General features: G+C 48.8%; 1 protein-coding gene across 3 annotated transcripts in view; it reads left to right on the top strand.

Moving 5' to 3' along the window:
* Nucleotides 1–9,084: 9,084 nt before the first annotated feature.
* Nucleotides 9,085–20,213, top strand: part of SLC34A2 (solute carrier family 34 member 2) — a 32,575-nt gene continuing 21,446 nt past the window's right edge. For 2 of the 3 annotated variants that reach the window (XR_003417112.2, XM_027049351.2), the window contains exon 1: nucleotides 9,085–9,108. The gene's annotated coding sequence lies outside the window, so the exon portion shown is untranslated. Of the gene's footprint in view, nucleotides 9,109–14,561; nucleotides 14,722–20,213 lie in introns of those variants that run through there. The other variant, XM_027049517.2, reaches the window with a different exon arrangement.

The following is a 20,213-nucleotide window of genomic DNA, read 5'->3' as shown; positions in this document are numbered from 1 at the left end:
GAGTTTGAATGTCACTGACCTAAGGAGTGAGTGGAAGACAGCTATGGACTGAGTGCTGGTATGAGACACTGGGGTGTCTAGAAGTCAGGAAGGGACTCCAACAAGCGAGGCGAGGAGTGGCTGGCTCATGATGTAGGAGGAATATCAAGAGAGAAGCTGAGTGATGAAACCATTTCAGGTCAGGAGAGCGAGCATGCACGAGGTTGAGAAAAGATAACTGAGTACTGACTTTGGGTTAGCAACATGGAGGGCATCAGTGACCTTGATAAGAACTCTTAGTGGCGGCATATTCGGGGCAAAACCCTGGTAAGAACAGGTTCAAGAGAGAATGAAATGGAGGAAAGAGGGGGAGGGGGAGTGTGGGTGATTCTTTCAAGGAGTATTGCTATAAAGACAAAGTAGCTAAGAGGGGGCTGTGAGGTCAAGGACGAGGAGTGGTTTCTAAAGACGGTGGAAACCTGGCATTTGTAAGCCAGTGGGAAAAATTCCCACTGAAGGGAGAACTAAATGATGCAAGAGAGAGAAGGTAAGGGAAGTTGTCCTGGAGCAGGTGAGAGGGAAGAGGATCCAGGAAGGAGTGTTCTTCTTTTTTTAATTTTTTTAAACGTTTCTTTATTTTTGAGACAACGCAAGAGACAGAGTGCAAGCGGCGGAGGGGCAGAGAGAGGGAGACACAGAACCCGAAACGGGCTCCAGGCTCCAAGCTGTCAGCCCAGAGCCCAACGCGGGGCTGGAACTCACGAACCATGAGATCATGACCTGAGCCGAAGTCGGACGCTTAGCTTAACCGACTGAGCCACTCAGGCGCCCCAGGAAGGAATGTTTTTGAGAGGACCCAGGTACTAAGAAGGAATGCAGAGGCTATGAGTACAAAGTCAGGAAGTTCAGTTAATTTGGGGGAGGGAGGGGAGACAGTGTCTTCTAAGGACTTCTGTTCTCTGGGCAAGATTAGAAACAGTTCATCCGCTGAGGGCGGGGAACGGGGAGGTAGTGACCCCTGCTTACTGCTCAACGTTAATCCGTAAGACCTCCAGCGGTGTGCAGCCTGACCCTGGAGCACTCCTGCCTGCCCTCCTTCCTCCCTCTGACCTGCTGCAGAATGCTTGGGTGACCACGTGGTGGCTGAACTCCGGCCTCACTTGGGGCTAAGTCTACCCACTTGCCTGTCAAAATATCTCCCAAAGGCCCTGCATCTGCCACTGTGCTCATCTATGCTGAAGAGTGAGGTCACCAGAAAGGGCAACTGTGGTTCTGAACAGAACAAAGTCAGGTCCGTGGAGTCAGCCTGGTATGAGCCGAAGTCCCCTGCCCGGTCCACACTTTTGTATGAATCGGGGAAAGGTGCCCTCTCTGGCTGGACGCAAGCCCTAGGTGAAAACCAAAAGCAAGACAAACTCCTATGTGTAGAAAAATAAAGAAGTGGAAGGAAACGAAGGGACCCAAATTGCCATGGTGGCTATTCATCAATAGTAACTTGCCCCTCACCCCTCTTTTTGGAAATTTCACGATTTCCACAGTAACTGTAGATTCTTTTTACAACAGAGATCTTTGGTAAATTTTTCTTCTTTCCCCCCTGGGGGGTCAGGTTTTCAAACTGCAACTCGGGACTACGTGAGCTCCCCCTTAGTGCACACCCTGCCCCCGGGGTTATCCTGAGACTGGAAGGAGATGGGAAAGAGGACACAACACGGGGGACTGGGGGGGGGGGGGCAGGGTGGGGAGAGGATCAGATCAAACAATCAATCCTGTTATCTGTCTTATCTGTTTGCCCTGAAACATCACTGGGCTGAGATGCTTTCTAAGGTTTATTCCAACTTAAACATTCTGTGCTTCTCTTCCTTGTAAGTTCAGGTGATAGCAACAATGTGATTTTATCTGAGCAGAGTTTTCCAAGGAATTATACACAGGACGGTCCCTTCAATTTCGGGAAAAGGGGAGCGTGTTCTGACAGGTGAGAGGGGGTCAGTGGATACCACAGTGCCTGGATCAGAAGGTTACTCTGGAAGCTTCTGGGAAAGCAGCGAAATTTGGCCAGACGTACCATAAAGGAGAGACACGATGTGACTTGTGCAGTGACCCTGGGTTGGGAAAGGCCCACTTCCTGAAATAAGATGAACCCAGGTTGGGATTGCCCCACTGGGGCTGTTCACTGCTTTCTGAGTCACATTCAGGGCTTCTACCCCCTGCAGATCAGAAAGAATGAAAGAAGTTATGGGTAGCAGTGAAGAATGACAAACCTCCTTGCCCTTTCTCAGGGATTATAAAGCCTCTAGCCATGGAGGGGGAAAATGTCTTAATTCTAATGGGTTCCTGTGAGGACAAAGAGCTTGTAGCGTTCCTGGTAACCATCTGTGGTTCCCACTGTACAGCCCTCTGGATACCTGCTCAGTGGAGAGAGCCAAAGAGGCCACCGCATTGTCGTTAGCAGTGGGACAGCACGGGGTGTTCTGGAGAGTGACAGCAGGTGGGCTCCTGGGGGGCCTTCCTTCCTTAGATGAGCCGAGTTCGGATAAGGGGGGATCTGGTACAAAGAGGGGCCGTGATGTTGATGGTGGAAGGCTATCCTCTGTCATTAAGTCATGCCTCAAATGCCAATGGGCTCTGCTCTGAGCCCGGCACCCTCCTAGGTCTGGGGAGCACAGTATCGAGTACGAGACAGACCCCGGGCCTTCGAGCGGCACGTGCTCTATTGTGGCCAAGAACTCGAGTTCTAGGAAGAGTGAAATTGGTGCCAGGCAGAGGTAGCAAGGTTGCAAACAGAGAGTATGCTGCGTGTCGTTCGAAATGTGCTTTGTTTGGCTCCTAGAGCTGGGTTTCAGGAATTCTGTTTTGTTTGTTTTTTATTTGTTTGCTTTGAGCCAACATCTAAAGGTCCTGACATTTTGCCTGAAGGTCCTGATCTTGGCTTCTGAAATGTGAGTGAAAAAAGCAACCTTGCTGCCCACCCCACAGTAAGAGCCGGCTGAAACCGAGTAGTGACTGCCCCTTTTAGGGGGAGGTAAGTGGGTCGGTTCACTATTCCGAGACCTTCTGTGGCACCTGGCCCTTTGTCACTCAAAGACTTGTGACTGCGGCTGGCCGGAGGCTATCAGCCAGAGTTCTGGTTCCGGTGGGGGTTGCCCTTCTCCATGGTAACCACGTCCCGAGCCCCACTTTCAAATGTCCTGCTTGGTTTCATTGCGATTCAACAAACATTGACTGAGCAGCTCCTGAGGACCCGGGACAAGATTAATAAGGCCCTGGGGAGGGCTTCCTGGAGGAGGTGATGCAGGGAGAGGGGAGAGGGGAGAGACGAGGCTGGAGGCGTGGACAGAGGCCACGGAAGCTCTGCTAGAGCAGAGCTGGGATTCTACGTTACACAGGTCAGCAGGTCTCAAAGTTAAGTGCACACCAGCATCCCCTGCATGGTTTGCTGGGCCACATGTCTAGACTTTCCATTCAGAAGATCGGGGGTAGGTGGGGTGGGCAAGGAAGCTGTGTTGCCAACAATGTCCTGGGCGAGTGTTACTGGTGCTACTGGTCTGGGAACCACACTAGGAGCTGCTATTTAGAGGACGAAGAGCTGTTCTCTGGCTTTCCCTCTCAGCTCCTGGCTTGGCTTGGCCGGCTGGACAAGTGCCTGGGCAAGTACAAAACATCCTTGGCCATTTGAGCTGGTCCAGTCCTGCTAGACCGCTCGGCCATGATTTCAGTTCAGGTTACCTGGCAAATTATGCCAGCACACAGAGCATACTCTCTCCTTGGGGGTCACTGGCCCGGAGATTTGTGCCCCCAGGAAGCCAGGAATGGAGGGACCACCCTGCTATGGTTTTGGAGCTCCGAGCTGGGTTGGGGCAGGAAAAAATATGAATATGAGTATACAGGCGGGGGAAAGGATATGTTTAACAGAAAACCTCCGAGCTAGAATCTTTGCCAGGTGGGAAATGATGCAGTATCAGCCAATTTTGGGGGTCCTGTAGGAAATGGAGCGTGAACATTTTGAGTTTTGCACTTTGGGTGCCTCTTGCCCGAGCCTATGCCTGGATCTGAACAGAAGCATAAGCTTTGGAGTCAGGCAGGCTTGAGTGAGTCCCAACGGGCTGGGGAAGTCGTGACCTCTGTGGTCTGGATTTCTTGTGTCTGGAACGTAAACAATAATCGAGTCATTTTCACGAGTCATGGAGGATGAAGTGAGGTAATGCCTGAGGAGCTAAGAGTTAGTGCCGGGAGCAGAGAGGATCCTGACCCGGAACTAGTGGTCAGATCCACAACTGGGTACCTACTATGTGTCGAGCCTTATATCTCGCACCGTGCGAACATCAGTTAAATTGCTCTGACAGCCATCTACTACTGCAGCGCTATGAGGGCAGGGACCAGGCCTTCACATATAGCCGGACCCTCAGCAGATACTCCATGAGGCTTCTTGACCGACGGCTGTGGAAGGTCCCTATCTCCAGAACGAGGATGCCGCTGCTGGCGTTCAGGGAGAAGGAACAGGGGAGACCACAGCGTCCAGGGGACAATAAACCGGAATGACGTTTTGCTCCAGCAGAAGTGGGAGGAGGAGTTTGTGAGGATAAATGAAGCCAGTGGCGGTGCAACGAAAGAAGATAGCAGGGAATTTTAAGAGAAACTTTAAACTTAAAAAAAAAAACAAACAAATTTGAGGTAAAAAAAAAAAAGTTCAGGGTTCTGAGGCCTGATTCATTAAATTGATAATTACATATTATCCCTACTATGTGTTCAAAATATGTCTGTAGTGTGGTGGGAAAGGTTTGAGAGCCAGAGAAGCCAGGGTTTGAGATCCTGGCTGTGCCTCTAATTATAACAAGTCCATAACAAAAGGAATAGATGGCATTATAGCTATTTACTGAGTCCCTACTGTATACCAGGCACTATAATACTTTATATTCGTCGACTTAGTAAATTACTGATGATATTTACAAAGTTTTGCAAACTTAATTAGGATCCATTAGTTTTTTAATTTTTTTAAAATGTTTTTATCTATTTATTTTGAGAGAGAGTGTGAGCAGGGGAGGGTCAGAGAGAGAGGAGGACAGAGGATCCGAAGCAGGTTCCGTGCTGATAGGCTGTCAGCAGCAAGCCCGACACGGGGCTCAAAACCACAAACCGCGAGATCACCACCTGAGCCAAAGTCGGACGCTTAACCGACTGAGTCACCCAGGCGCCCCTAGAATCTAGTAATTTTGACTTGGGCAAAGCATTCATGTCTCTTACTCTGGTATTAACGAGCATTACTGTGATTGATCTCTTAGGTGTCAGATATCACGAAAGGCACTTGACCTACAACGTTCAGACTTACCGGTTTCATACGTGAGTTTGTTATATCTGTGACTGTGACCTTCTGTGGCTTCTTTGTTACCGGACACCAGCACACTGTTTGACTATTGTACACACTTTGTAAATGGTGCCGTTGTAAGTCTAGTTAATTTCACAAACCATCGTCTAATTTGAGTATTCAAAGCCACATTTGGAGGTGGGTTGAGCAGAGATTTTCTTCTTGTTTGAGAAATGGGGTGAAATTGCCCCAAATCTGAGGACTCGGGGGTAGGGGGCTCACAACTTCTTTAAAAAGTATTTATTTAAACAATCTCTGGTTACAAAGGAAGACTATGGTCTTAGGAAACACAGAAGGAAAGGCGTGAGCAGCCAGTTTTCACCTCACGGACACTGAAGGTTTTTACCTGGAGCTTTTTCCTTCTTCCAGTTGGTGCCCAGACAACAGAGAAGTAGTCTTAGCTCCAGCAAGTGTCGATCTGCATTGCGTATGAAGTTCAGCCACAAGACACTGGCCTACAAAACGGCAATTTCATACAGTTCAACTTCCTATGTAGCTGCTGCCTCTCTTTTCACTTATTTTGAAACAAGCTTCCTTGGTCTGTTCATAAGCTGCCTTAAACCTTAAATAGAGGGGCTCCTGGGTGGCTCAGTCGGTTGAGCATCCGACTTTGGCTCAGGTCATGATCTCGTGGTCTGTGAGTTCGAGCCCCGCGTCGGGCTCTGGGCTGACCGCTCGGAGCCTGGAGCCTGCTTCCGATTCTGTGTCTCCCTCTCTCTCTCTGCCCCTCCCCCGCTCATGCCCTGTCTCTCTCTCTCTCTGTCAAAAATAAATAAAACATTAAAAAAATTTAAAAAAAAATCTTAAATAGAAAATAAAGTCACCTATCCCCACCATCAGAGATAACCGCTAGGAAGATTTTTGTGTGTCAGTTTCCAGAGGTTTTTCTCTGCACATTTGTGTGCATGTTAAAGCAAGGCTGAAAACAGCCTGTAATTATGCCAGCCCGTGTTCCGTTAGCAGTTTTCCACTTAAATCTGATCCTTTGAAGTCTAGTGCTTTCTCACAGCCATGTAACACATTATTTGACATTTCCCGAATTCTGGCAGCCTCCACGGGGATAGACTCCCTGTCAGCGGGCCTGACTGAACAATTCTAAAATTATCAGCACTGTCAGAGGGCCCTCGAAGAAGCTCCTAATGAATGCGAAAGTTCAAAGTGGTTTTGTGCAGGTGTTATTCTTGGAGCCACTTTTTCAGGCTTTTACGGTACAAGCCACCTCAGTAGCGGCTGCCTTCAGGAGAGCGCCAAGCTGCTGCCCGCTGGCCCCGGGGGGGAGGGGGACCTGAACACCTGCCGCCTCTCCAGGCCCTGCCTGGACAGCTCAGAGTCCAGCAGGCTCTCCCCTTTTCTTGCTCCAGTCACTGAAGCAAGAGTTCACTCTGCTGAAGAGTTTGGAATGGCTGGGGCAAGGCTGGGGCTTTTCCCATCAGTCTGGGTACCTTGGTTTTCCCAGGCCTGGTGACTCTGGGCAGAGCACTGAGCTGAGGAGGAGTAATGAGAGCCAGGCTCCTGAATGCCCTTCTCTCCCCACACAGCCATCTCCCGGGGACAAGTGCCATCCTTCCCTCTGGCGTCTCTCTGTCTCTTCTGCTTTGCAAAGAGTGCTAGCCCCACCGAGTGCATTAGGAGACTGGTGGAAGGAAGCACCAGGGGGTCCAGAGGACAAGCTATGTGTGCTGGTCAAAGGGCACTGGGCCACGGCCTGCACACCTGAGAATGTATTCTGGTGTCAGGATGAAAATCAGCAGTGCACCGTCCTGCTTTGTTTGGCCTGTCCAATTTTGGGGGTTTTTTTGTTTGTTTTGTTTTTAGTGGTAACTTTCACAAAACCGGTTATCAGGCTTCTCCAGAAAAGTCCAAAGATCTGGCAGCATCGCTCAGGTCTTCTCTTGCAATACCCGAAGCAGAGCCCTGGACAGGGCGCGTCCTCCGGACCAACTCAGAATGCACCTGTCTTCTACTTGCCTGGCTTCCCCGTGTGTGCACTTCCTGCTTGCAACCTGCCCTTGACGAGTGACTCCTGCCCCGCTCTTCAGGCACTTTATCTGTTTCCTCATCTGCTAAGCAGGACTGACGGGCTCTAGAAGCAACAGCCCTGTGTAAAGAGAAGATGTTTTCCTCCCCCCGCCATAGTGTGTCTTATCACTCCAAAGGCAGCAACGTGGGGCCGGAGGTGGTAAGAAGGCGGGGACCCTAGGGAAGGCTCTCTCAGGCTGCTGGATATCCAGGAAATAGATCTTTCACGAAGGAAAAAGTGAGAGGACATTTTTATGGGCAAGAAGTCTCAGAGTGTGGGTGGGGTGGGTAATTGGGTGGGTTCATGCAGGAAGCACTTGGGGAGAAAGAGAGAGGACAGTCATCCTGGTAGAGGCCCGGCCTCCCCTGAGCCTCACCTCAAGCATATTCCTTCTAGATTGTTATTTGTGCGACAATAGGTAGCCAAAGAGCTAGAGTTTGCGTTATTTTAAATTTAGTCTGCATTTTGGCAGCTTTTCAGGCAAAGTGAATGGGCATATATGTAACTGATAAAGATGTTTACATGCAATTCTAATCTTCGCCAATGCACACATACAGTTTGGTAGAAGGTAGTGGGGACATGGATGGACCATCTTGTTTTCCACATGTGTAACATGACGATGTGTGTGTACGCATAGTATGTCAACAATAGCCCAGCTATCATATATCTGTGTAACTCTTTACCACTCTAAAGCCCTTTCCTTACGTAATCTTACTAAAAGTTCATTCTGAGTTAGGGAGGGTAGGTTTAAATATATCTCACATTTAAAGGGTAAGAAAACGGTGGCCCAGATTAGGTGACTTCTCCTGATGGATGGATGGATGGATGGATGGATACAAAATTTAATTTTTTTTCTAGTTTTTAAATTAGGATGTATGGATAGTTTTATCCATGACAGGAAATTACTTGATCGTACCCTCAGATTATCCCTGTTAAGGTTGGCATATAGCTTTCAATCTTTTTCTTTCCATAGCTATTTTTCAGCGGTACCCCATTGGTTCATGGCTGGCTTAACAGGGAGTTCTGTTACTTCTGCATTAAGCCGTAGCAATAAATATATTTTTTGCCTACATTGCATCATGATAATGTGTCAATGTGAAAAAAATGCGATACATTCATTTATGTGGTTTGCAATTGTTTTGCCCCCATAAGCATTACCTTTAGGGACACCTAAAAACAAAATACTTCCGGGGGAGGGTCATTAGACAATCTAGGAGTATTGCAGCATAAAGACCATTTCTTCTTATTTTTTAAAGTTTATTTACTTATTCTGAGAGAGAGAGCACTGTGGGGGCAGGGAGTGGACAGAGAGAGAGAAAATACCAAGCAGGCTCCACACTGTCAGTCCCCAGTGTGGGGCTCGAACTCGTGAATGGTAAGATCATGACTTGAGCCGAAATCAAGAGTCAGACACCTAACAGACTGAGCCACCCAGGTGCCCCAAGACCATTTTAAAACCCACTGTCATTGTTAGCATCATCTCCTAAGATAATACACACGTCCCTTTTTTTCCTATAGCTCCACCCACACTGGGTTCTATAACTTTCACTTTTTTTTGGTAGATGCACATAGTGGGACTATGAGATGCCCTAACAGCCTGTGGGAGATCTTTCTGTGTGAGCGGGTGCTCAGGAATCATTTACTTCTCTTCCTCGGGCATCTCCAACCAGGCCTGTGGGATCCAGACTCAACAGAGAACAAAAGGGAGATTCAAGCCTCCAGGGTGGCATTCAGCCTTAAGTTCAGAGCTGTGAGTTCCTCCTTAACTTTGTTATTTTATCTTTTTTTATTGTAATTAATCAAAAGTTAATTTTAAATAATTCAATCAAAAGTTATACATCCTCATAACTTTAGGTCCCCTTTAAAAATTTAAGCCAAGTAAAATGTTTGGGATGCAGTTTGAACCTCAAATTCCAGTCCCTCAACCCAGACCATTTCTTTGGAGCTCTATTGTTGGGGAAAAGAGGCCATATCACAATCTGTGAACGAAGGAAAAAATGAGGGTGACAATGGCTATGGACAAAGGAAATGCTCAGTGAAAATCTCTGAGACATGAATGATAAGGAGGAATGTCCCTGCGAAAATCTAGAAAAATGTTCTGGGCAGCGGGGATGGCCAGAGCATCAGCCCTGGGATGGGAATGAGTGATAGAAGCAAAAAGAACACCAGAAGGGCAGGGAAACTCTTTCTCTGCACTGAACTCCTGGCCACCATCCAGGCTGTGGGGCCCGAGGACCCGATCTGCACTGGTTGCCCCAGGCCCTCTGTATGGCACTGACTTGTTACTCTTATTCCTTTATGGTATGTCCTTTTAAAACGGGATTTTAGTGTTGGTGGCCTCAACTGTTTAGGATCTAGCTCAGTACTGCGTAGTAAGAAAATGATTGCTGATGATCTAAAGTAAACGTTAAGTCTGGGCGGTAAAGATGCACGTGAATAGAACCATTAGGCCTTTCAGGGTTCCTTAGTCCTGTTTTACACACAAGTTTAATGAGACTGTTAATTAAAATGAATGAGGTGAGCTATTTGCTTAATCCACAACAGGTTAGAAATAGCAATATAATGATGGCTGCTGATGATAAAGCAGGGAGGTTATTGCTACATATACTTATAGTGACACGTCAGAAAGAGCCTGTAATGGCCTGACTGCTAATACTATGCAGCAAGGAAAGAAGCAGAAAAATCACCAAAAACCTCCCCAAACATAGACGCACACATTCATACATGCACAGGCACACATAATACACACGTGTGCACACACAGAAAAAAACTTAATACTTAGCTGTCTGGGCCTATTTATGGTAGAAAAACAGCTCTGAGATGCTTAAGAAATTATGAGATTGTCACTGGAGTCTGTAAAATGATCATAAGTCATCGGAAGTTGTTAAGATTCAGTTTGCTCCTGGCAGGAAAAGTCTGCGGTTTGTGTGTGTGTGTGTGTGTGTGTGTGTGTGTGTGTGTGTGTGTTTAATGTTTATTTTTGAAAGAGAGAGAGAGACAAAGCACGAGCCGGGGAGGGGCAGAGAGAGAGAAAGAGGGAGACACAGAATCCGAAGCAGGCTCCAGGCTCTGAGCTGTCAGCACAGAGCCCAACACGGGGCTCGAACTCATGAACCACGAGATCATGACCTGTGCTGAAATCACACATTCAACCGACTGAGCCACCCAGGCGCCCCTCTGTGTGTTCTATTTTAAAAGTGTGTCACATAATTGGTTAAACATCTGGGACACAGCAAGCCATGTATACAAGTGCTAGCTATGCCAAAGATTATGGTAAACATTAGGTGACTCAGCCAGTAAATGGCTCAAACCTACTGGCTTCAAAGGATTTCAAAACCAGTGATATAACCCAGTGCCTCCTCTCTTCCCTGTACCCTTCTCCAGGACCACTAGGTTTGTTTAGTTTAACTTTTTAATTGTGAGATAATTCATAGGAAAAACAAAATATGTGGGATTAGTACAGCTCAAGGATTTATCACACAGCAAATGACCACAACCCAAAAGGAGGACACTATCAACCCCTCAGGAATCCCTGCATGTTCCCTCAGTCTTACCCACTTGTTTCCCAACACAGGGACCTCCACATGACTTCTCTGGGAAGTCCTTGCTTCTTTTCTTCATAGTTTTACCACTTAAGCGTGCATTCCTGAACACCAAGATTTAGTTTGGGCTGGATCGGGAATTTTATACAAGGGAAATCAAAGAGTATGAACGCTTCTTTAACTTAGCATTGTTTGTGAGATAACACCTATCCAGTTTGTTCCACGTAACAATAAATTGTTCCTTGTCGTCACATGTTATCTGGCCACTTTTGACTCCCCAAACGGGGATTTCATAATAGTGTTTCCTGGTCTGCGGGCTTTGTGGTTAATGTTTCATTCTATGGAAATGGACATTTGAGCGATTGTGTGGGCTGTGTTGCCATGGGCAACTTTGTGTATGTCTTTTGTTGAACAGAGGGTACATTTCTCTTGGGCTTACGCCGCGAGATGTATACACCGGGTTTAAATCTAACTGTGCTCTAATTTGCATTTCCTTCAGTTGTGATATAGAGCATCTTTTAATGTGTTTATTAATTATCCTCTTTGTGAAGTGCCTGTTCTAGTCCCTTGACCATTTTTTAATTGGATTTTTTTTCTTGATATATGAACATTCTTTATGTATTCGGAAGTCCGTTCTTGGTCAGTTCTGAGTGTTCCAACCCTCTTCCTCCCCCCGGCCTCCACCTCTCAGGCAAATTCTGTTTCCTTTATGGTTAATGCATCTTGTATGCTATTGAAGAAGTCTGTCCCCACCTGGAGTTCATGAATATTTGTCTATATTGTTTTCTAGCAATCATTATTTTGACTTCTACATTTAGGTACATTCTTTTATGCAGCGTATTAGGTAGATGGTCAAGTTTCACTTGTCATTCGGATATCCATTTATTGCTGTTTGTGTTTACCCTGCTGCTCGGCCATCATTTGGCCACAAATCAAGTGTCCATATATGTTTCTGAGCTCTCTATTCTTCTCTCTACTCAGACACATTCTTTGGGTAACCAAACATCCCTATAAGGAAAAGGAGGGAAGAAATCAGCGAAAATTTCTTGGTGATTATGTGGGTGAACTCGGTAACTGGGCTAAGATTTTAACTCTGCCACCAACTAGTCCTGCGACATTGGGATAAGCTGTTTAACTTCTCTGGGGCCTCGTTTCCTGGATTTTATACCTAGCTCTTAGTACTACCAGGATTAATGACTTGATATATGTAAAATGGTTAGTACACGTGAAGCACTCAATAAATAGCAGTCATGATCCTTAATCTGCAATTTAAAAACTCCCTTAGAGCCAAACCCTAAACTGAATTGATATATAAAATCAAAAGTTGTGCCATTTGGTATAATATTCGTACATTTTTACAGCAAACAATATCCGTAGGTCTGATTATAGGGTGCTGTCTAGGTCCCACTAGAGTGTCTCACCTCTTATTTTCTAAAACTGGAAAGTTCTACATTCTGAAACACATCTGGCCCCAGAGGCTCGGTAACCGTTGTGGGCTGATATTAGCTCAAAGTTTTGTAGCCTTGGGCCAGACTCTACGTGGGCCATGAATTTGCATTAATGACGCCATGAATCCAATTGGTTTTAACTTACAGGCCAACTGTAGGCACCCAACAAGTGAGCTGAAAGTACTTTCTCGATGTTTGTGTGTAAACATAGGCTGTTTATTTTTTTTTTAATTTTTTTTTCAACGTTTTTATTTATTTTTGGGACAGAGAGAGACAGACCATGAACGGGGGAAGGGCAGAGAGAGAGGGAGACACAGAATCAGAAACAGGCTCCAGGCTCCGAGCCATCAGCCCAGAGCCTGACGCGGGGCTCGAACTCACGGACCGCGAGATCGTGACCTGGCTGAAGTCGGACGCTTAACCGACTGCGCCACCCATGCGCCCCTAAACATAGGCTATTTAAATTATGTGTTAAGTTCTCAGCAGTGAACTTTCCCTTTCCAATGTTTTTGAAATTTTGATCTATTAACTCCTTGTTGGGAACGATAGGAAGTGCGAGGGGTTTGCTCTGTGCCCCACATCAAAGCCCACAGTTACTGGGGGGAGGCTTGTCAGGATGAATGTCCAAATGAGGCTGTTCCTGTCTGCAGCCCACATGCCCAGGGACGGAGGTGTGGCTGAGCTCAATGAATAGGTGCCAACGGTTCCCAAGACCAGGTGTTCTGCTTTGGAGGTCACTCCAAGGAAAGGTGCTGGCTGATCACTATCTCCAAGGGCTGGCTTTGAAGTCTGGGACGCACTTAGCAAAACCATTGTCCCTCTAATAAAAACAGCCTGGGCTGATTTGATTTCCATGTCCACTCTCCAAGCAATATGTCCTGACCCTTGGACTGATGTGCCCAGCATCTGAGCTGTGGAGCAGTGACCTCAGGGCCCCAAGGCTCCAGATGAGACTAATCAAATCTTCCCACTCAATCTTGTCCCAACACCGGATGTTCCCAGTGAAAACTACAATGGTTGATATGGACTGAGTACTCATGTGCACATCAGGTACCATGCTGTGTGCTGTAAATAGTTGAGCTCACTTACTCTGATAGGGACCATTATTCCCATTTTATACAGGAGCAAATGAAGGCAGGCAGAGCAAGGGTTAAAACAGGGAACTGAGTTTAGGTGGTTTGGCCCAGAGTTAGCGTGTGTAGCCACTGACTTCTCAGCCCCGGGGAGAGCCCTGCTCAGTAGCTTCTAGGAAGCAGCACTCCTGACATCTTCCTCCTGATGGAGGAGAGAGCTCTTGGCTTGGGGATGAAACCAGCCTCGTTCCTATGGGTCCTTCTACTCTCCCGTCGTGCGCAGTAAAACTTTTCCTCCACTATAAAACAGGACCATGCGGTGGAGGGAAGGGCCTGGGATTTGGAATAAGATCGAAGTTTGATCCCTGCTCAGCAAATCCCGAGTAATCCTATGCCATGCCCCCTAACCCTTCTAGAAGTCTCAGCTAAAATGGAAGCCGCTGTACCCGTGAGAAGGTGTGTGTGGGGGCTTTGGAGAATGACTGCCCGCCCATAACCCCGCAGCTCTTAAAGATAAGCGTGACCATGGGCTCTCCCTGGGACAGGTGTGGATGGAGAAAGATGTGTGGTGGTTTCACAAGGAACACACGGGGCAGGGCAGCCGGTGAAATAAGGGACACGGTCTGCTAGAGCTGGACGAGCTGGCAGGGGTGCCCTTCTGGAGGGAAGAGCAGCCCCTCTCCCCATGCTCAGCCCGGCTAATCCAGCCCCATCCCTTGACCCACCCAGGGCTCCAGCCGCAGCTGTTTTAACTGCAGAGTCCAGGCTTCTGGGGCAGAAAGCACCCCAACGCCTGATAAGGCCAAACAATCCCGGCTTTGTTTTGGAAGGATTTGTCCCTGAGTTTCCAGTTGGCTTTTATCTGTGTCTCAGCGTCTCTGACCTCTTCAGCCTCACAGGCGCTAAACTGTCTTGGGGAGGAGAGAATGGGGACGGGGGTGGGGGGGGGGGGAGCCGGGCTAGTCCCCCACTTGGCCCGGTGTCGCGTGGGAGGGCGCGCAGGGCGCGCAGGGCGCGGGACGGGCGGTGGCTTTTGGGGCTCGGGGACCGTGTGGGGATCTCCCGCAGCAGCCGGGCCGCCTGTCTTCCCTCTGCAGCCGGCGAGGTCACGATGGGCTCATTAAGTCGGCAGGTAGGCAGTGCCCCGGCGGCGGCGGCGGCAGGCGGTCCTGGAATGTGCGAGGGGCGTGATGACAGCAGCTGCCGCCGGGTCTTTGCGCAACACCTTCGCTATATATACCCCAGCGGCTGAACTCTACCTGTTTCCTCCTTGGGTCCATTACCTGCGCTGGGAGCGCTGGTGAGTACCGCCGCCGGGGCGAGGGCTCTTCCTTCTCCCCTCTCGCTCTCCAAAGAAGCTTCATTTACTTTTAATTCACTTAATTCTTTTAGACATCCCTCGATGTTGACCTCAAGGAGCTTGGCTGGCTTTGGACTGCGGAAGACAAAAAAATAAACCTTCTCTAAACTTTCAGATTATATTTTTTTCGATGCTGCTGCCGTGGCTGTTATTACAATTCCCATGACTACACTGTTTACCCCTGGCCATGTTATTAATGAGCCACTGTTGGGGGTTCTGAGACTGTGGATGTTCTGGCATTGGTAGGTCAGGGAGGAAAAATGGGGGAATAAGAGGTGCCACATAGGGACTGGGACGACTGGGCTCTTTTTTGGTCACGAATTAGCTGTGTGACCTAACGCAGGTTGCTGTGAGCCCCTGGGCCTCAGTTTACCCCTCTGTGTAAGAGGGGCAAGGGAACCCTCCCACAGGCTTTCCTGCGCTGAAAATTCTAGGTGTGCGTGGCTGTCCAGTAACGCAGTGCCCACGAGTGTGACTTCCACGTGCTGCCATTCTTGTTTGCCAAGTTATTTATCTACAGTGACTGCAGGGTACAGTCTAGGTTGCTGGTGGGGGTCCGCACAGGGCTGGTCTTTCAGCTTGCCCCCGGGGGAAACAGAGTCAGAGGGTACCAGGTGAGCAGTCGGGGAGGGGGGGAAATGGCTTGCAAGGAAATGTGCTCAGGTGGGGGCAGGGTGGGAGCACCCCACATCTCCAGGCCAGAGAGGGGGTGGCACATGGAATGGGCTTACATTCAGTCCTCAGATCCCCAGAGGCAGTTGCCTGCGGTGGGTAGCTGGCACGGAGCTGGAGAGAGTTAGAAGCACTCATTTTCCATAAGGAGATGGCAGCTGTCTGAACCGTGTCGATTTCCTGGAGGCAGCTTGTGGATTTCTGCACTTAGAATCCCCTCTCCCTCCCTGTTTCTATTCACAAGTGATTTCTGTGTTCGCCCTGCTTGCCACAGTCCTGTTTGTCTTGCTTCCCCCTCTCCCGAGCCGGAGTTTTTTTAAGTTGTTCTGGGCCCGGTGTTCTTGAAAAAGTTGTGCCTCATAGGAACAACGATTGTTTCTGGTTGGTATGAGTGTTTGAATCTCTCTGCTCCTGCCCAGCCAACCAGCTGATAAGGATCTCTGTTTTTGTAACTTTGGGGACTGGTGGTAAGAAGATCGTGCTTGTACAAGGTTTGGATGTTTAACAAATTGCCCCCTCCAAAGTCCACCCCCAAATCACTCAACTGTCTCATTGAAACAAGTCCCCCTTGGTGGGAGGACGGATGTCTGGATTAGAGCTGTTAGGCACAAAGCTGACATATAAATAGCCTGAATTCAGTTTCATGAAGAAAACAGCTTCTTGGGATCAGTGATTTGGAATAAACTTTTAATACCATTTTTAGCCACCTTCCTCCCGGCCTTCCCTCCTTCTCCCCACCTTCTCCTGCCCACCCAACCACCACTCTAGAGACAGAATGGCAACATCAGCAGGAAGTAGTCAGGATATCCCACTGAACTTAAAAATACACAAGAGTGTAAAAAGAGGGCTGCAAACAGACTGCAATGTGTCCAAAGTGTTTTTGTGAATTGGCTCTTTTAACCACCCAACACAATGCAAAATAGTTGATATAGATAAAAGTTAACTGCAGGATTTAATTTTAAAATATCGTAAGTGTAAATTACGAGGGCGTGGTCTGGTAGTATGGCCCTAGTTTAAAAAGAGAGTAAAATGTCTTTTTAAAAGACTGTCAGTACATGTAGTCAAAAGTCTAAACTGAAGCCACTCATCAATGCAAAACCCAGGCCGACTGCTTTTGTGTCCTGCCCCGCGCGCCCCCTTCCTGCCATTGCCATGTCCTTGGGGGGATTAGTTTGCCTTGTGGTGGTTGAAGGAAGGTGGAAAATTAAGGAGCCCTCTTGGGGTTTATTCCCCTCTTGGGAATTTTTGAAGTCTTGGGCATTCTTTCAGAGTAGGAAAAGATTTCTTACGTGTCTTGAACTTCGACATCAGACTACCTGAGTTACAAATTGTTGCTGAAGGTGCAGTGTCTTTATAACTTGAGGCCATGAATTTCTTTGTGCCTTGGTTTCCTCCGCGGTAGGATTAGTACTGAGGCATGAATACTGAAAAGTAAATTCACAGAAATAAAGTGCTTGTGAGGTTAAACGGGTTAATTTGTGTCCGGGGCTCGCTCAGTACCTGATTCGAAATGCTCAAGAGCCATTTGGGTGGCGCCTGTGTGCCAAACACTGTCGTGCGTGCTGGGGCCGCACAGGTCATCCTCCCTGGGCCCAGGAGGCCAGAACGTGTGCCTGTCCCCCGCCTCCTCTGCCCCTGTCGTCAGATGGCTGCTGCTGTTCTGAGTACAGGTGGCCCCGGCACAGGTCCTGGTTGGAGAAGCTCAAACAATGCAGAGCCTAAGGGTTGGGCGACCGCCAGGTGCCCTACATTTTCCTGTTCCCGGGTCTGAGAAGAGCTGAGAAGTCTCCTCTCGTTGGCCTATAAGAGTTCCTGCTGGCATGGGATACACATATGGATGCAGGAAGTCGAGCCAAAAGGGTTATTGACATAGCCAGGTCAGTTGTAGGGATGAGTGGAGGGGAGCAAGGAAGCAAATGTGTGATCATAGCCACGAACCTCATACCTAGGCATTAAAAAAAAAAAAAAAAAAAAAATCTTTGTGGGTATTAGTACCAAACAGTCAAAATGGATGACTTTATCCTTTCTTCTCTGCTTTTTTCTGGCAGGTGGCAAGAGTGTGCCGGAGTGTACCCTTGGGAAGGTGGGGAGAGGGAACAGTATGTCAAAGGATGCTCTGGGGAGAATGCCCATGGAGGGGCTCAAAGGCCCTGAAGGCCTCTGCTGATCCCCAAAGCCCCTTTCTGGAGAAGCGAGTTCCAGACAGGCCAGTGTGTGCCTGCCACTGGGAAAGTGGTGTCAGATTCGGGTTGGGGCCTCTGTCCGGCTCATTCAGTGTCTGCCTCTCCTGCTTAGCTGAGACTCCTAAAAAGGCCTGACATATGCCAAATCCAAATCTCTGGTATGCCAGAGCCTTTGTGGGAACCGGGTAGCCTGTCATCACGGTGTTCTTGGCTGGCTCTTCTAGCTGCTTGAGTGAGTCTGCAGACCCCTGCAGAGGGACAAGCCCGGCCAGCTCTCCCAGAAGCCGCTGGAGTTCCCACTGAGCCTGGACCGGGTGGGGCCCCTTGGCCCCTTGGTTTCCATGCTGCTTTGATGGGGCCCAGAGGATTCCTCCTCCCTCTGTCTCAGGCGTCTGGCCGAAAGGTCTATGGAAGGGCCCCCAGCTTTGGAACTAGCATTTCTGGGTTCAAATCCTGACTCCGTCTACAGGTAGCTGTGGGACTTCGTTAATTTCTCTGGGTCTCAGTTTCTTTGGAAACCGGAAAGAACTTCTGTAAACTGGAAAGAACTTCGCTGCTGTAAAATTTAATGAGGTCATGGATCCTGTAGGGCACTCCCCTCGAGACACACATACACACACACATGCACACACGTTAGTGCCTTTCTCTCCTGTGCTTTGGGTTCCTTTAGCGCACAAATATTTACAGAGAATCCCTGGCTGTGCTGAGCACTGAGATAAGGAGCTGGTGGTCTAGGGCACAGTGGAGTTTGGGCTGTGCATTGTTTGCGATGCAATTCATTCCACAAAATTCTGTGTGCTTACTCTGCTGGGCACTCTGCGCGGGGCCTCACCTTTGCTCATCAGTCAGTCAGCCCTACCACAGATGAGTGAGGGAGATGGTATTATCCCCACTTTTGAGATGTTGAAACTGAGGTTCGGGGGCACGCGCTGTGTGGTTCTCTCTCGGCGCTGTGTGCCAGGGGCTATGATGTCAGCAGCCTTGGAAGATCCAGGGGCCTCGAGGAGCCCCTGAGCATCTGCCCGGGGCCGATCATGGGGGGGTTTAGCTCCGAGTCATCCCTTTACTCCAGATCCGTGGGGTCCACCTGCACAAGAGCTGGGGCTCTGCTGCCTGGGAAGGCCAGGCGAGCGGGGCCTGTGTACCCACGCTGCTGAGGACAGTGACTGTGTCCCAGGTGCCCTGCATTTCCCCACTTCCCAGGTCCTGAGAGGAGCAGCCGGAGCTGTGGGGGTGGAGAGGGCCAGGAGGGGAGTGGCCGGCAGTTGCAGAGTGCTCCGGGCTTGACCAGATGGCTCTCCTGGCTGCCTGCCCCGGGGCTCGCTCAGTACCTGAGCCTGCTTTTCTTACCTGCCAGGGGTCTAGCACAGTGACCTTCCCCCAACGATGGTGGAGCACATGCATGTACCAGAAAATGAAGTGTTGCATGAGGGGAAGTAATTGCTTCATCAGGGAAGTGTTTGTAAAGAGGGCATGGGCTTGCCCACATGGAATAGGGAAGAAAGGACTTCCAAGAAGGAGGAGTGGAGACATTCCATAGAAATTTTCTTTTGCTTTCGGTGGTACTGACAGTGCAATGAGGGCCTGCAGGTGAGTGAAGCCAGCACTGGCCTCACAGAGAGTAAGTATTCAAGACAGTTTAGCGCATTGGGCCCCCCACCACGATATGCTATTCCTTTCCGCTCGGGTCAGTGCAAACGAGCGTCCTTCTGTTCTATTGCCGGCAGTGTCCTAAGCCACCTGCGCATCGGCCCACGGAAGCGTCTGTTTCTGTACTTGCTACATACTTTGTGTTCACTCCAGGCAATTATCCCGATCAGCCAGAGAAATCCAGTCACCGAAAACATAATTTGAATAGGCAAACAATCACCCTTCTTACACCTTACTGCTGATGAGAGCCCAAGTGGGGCTGTTGTGACATTGAGGGCGCAGTTTCTTGGTACACTTGCCCCATCTAACAGATCTTGTCCAACCCAACCTGCTTATCACGAGGAGGGGCAGCCGCTCATTAGTAAGATTCGGGCTTGATTTGTTTCCTAGGCGTGGGTCCAGTTCATTCCTTCAGCAAACCCCGTATGTTGACTCTTCCCTTCACAAATACGAAGGGCCTACTAGGTATAGTCTACTGAGCGTTGGGAGGAAACGCATAATATACAGGTCTTGCCCTCTAAAACTTAAATTCCAGTTGTCCGTGACTAGCCCAGAGCAGCCCACTGCGAGCTCAAAATTCATGTAAGTCTTGCACTCTGTGCTACACGTCCCTGCTTGTTTTAGTGTGATAGCTGAAAACCGCACAGGGTTTACGATGTGTCAAATGCTATTCTGAGAACTTTTAAAACATAATGCGCTTCATCATAAGAATTCTTCGTCCGTGATATTATCTCAGTTTGACATGTAGGGGAAACAGAGGAGCAAAGGAATTAGCCCAAAGTCACACAGCAGATGGCTTGGCTGAGACTTGAACCCAGGCAGGTGGGATCGAAGGTCTGGTCTCTTAACCTGTAGACTGGTGGTTCTCAGTTCCCGAAGGATATCTGTCAACGTCTGGAGACGTTTTTGGTTGTCAAAACTAAGGGG

The sequence above is a fragment of the Acinonyx jubatus genome, chromosome B1 (genome assembly GCF_027475565.1).
Source record: "Acinonyx jubatus isolate Ajub_Pintada_27869175 chromosome B1, VMU_Ajub_asm_v1.0, whole genome shotgun sequence".
Lineage (NCBI taxonomy): Eukaryota > Metazoa > Chordata > Mammalia > Carnivora > Felidae > Acinonyx > Acinonyx jubatus.
The sequence above is the reverse complement of the archived record's forward strand: the minus strand, read 5'-3'. Positions and strand labels throughout refer to the sequence as shown.